The sequence below is a fragment of the Eimeria mitis genome, genomic scaffold (genome assembly GCF_000499745.2).
Source record: "Eimeria mitis Houghton genomic scaffold, Emh_scaff1870, whole genome shotgun sequence".
Lineage (NCBI taxonomy): Eukaryota > Apicomplexa > Conoidasida > Eucoccidiorida > Eimeriidae > Eimeria > Eimeria mitis.
In genome coordinates this window covers 9,068-9,547 of record NW_013570193.1, presented here as the reverse complement: position 1 = coordinate 9,547, position 480 = coordinate 9,068, and the positions used below count along the sequence as shown (strand labels likewise).

The 480-nt window shown below is 25.0% G+C and overlaps 1 protein-coding gene across 1 annotated transcript in view; it reads right to left on the bottom strand.

The window, feature by feature from the left end:
• The window catches only part of EMH_0044910 (uncharacterized protein), a gene marked incomplete at both ends in the record, with an annotated part of 9,499 nt that overhangs the window by 247 nt on the left and 8,772 nt on the right, over positions 1–480 (bottom strand). The window lies entirely within an intron of this gene.

Sequence of the window (480 nt, the reverse complement as noted above, 5' to 3'; positions counted from 1 at the left end):
CTGCAGCAGCAGCAGCAACAGCAGCAGCAGCAGCAGCAGCAACAGCAGCAGCAGCAGCAGCAGCAGCAACGGCAGCAACAGCAGCAGCAGCAGCAGCAGCAGATTGCATTGCGTCATTATATTTTTTTGTTTGAATTATACATATATAAATAGATAAATAAAAAAAATAAAAAAAATAAATAAACAATAAATACGTAAATAAACAAATAAACAAATAAACAAATAAACAAATAAACAAATAAATAAATAAATAAATAAATAAACAAAAGAAATAAAAAATAAATGTGTAATATTATTTTTTTGTTTAAACAAAAACAACAAAAGTTTATATAAACCCCCCCTCAAAGAAAACAGCATCAATATAAATATAAATAAATAAATATAAATATAAATATAAACATAAATACATAAAAAGATAGAGAAAAAGATAGAGAAAAAAACAGAGAATAAAACAAAAACAAATAAATAAACAAACAAATA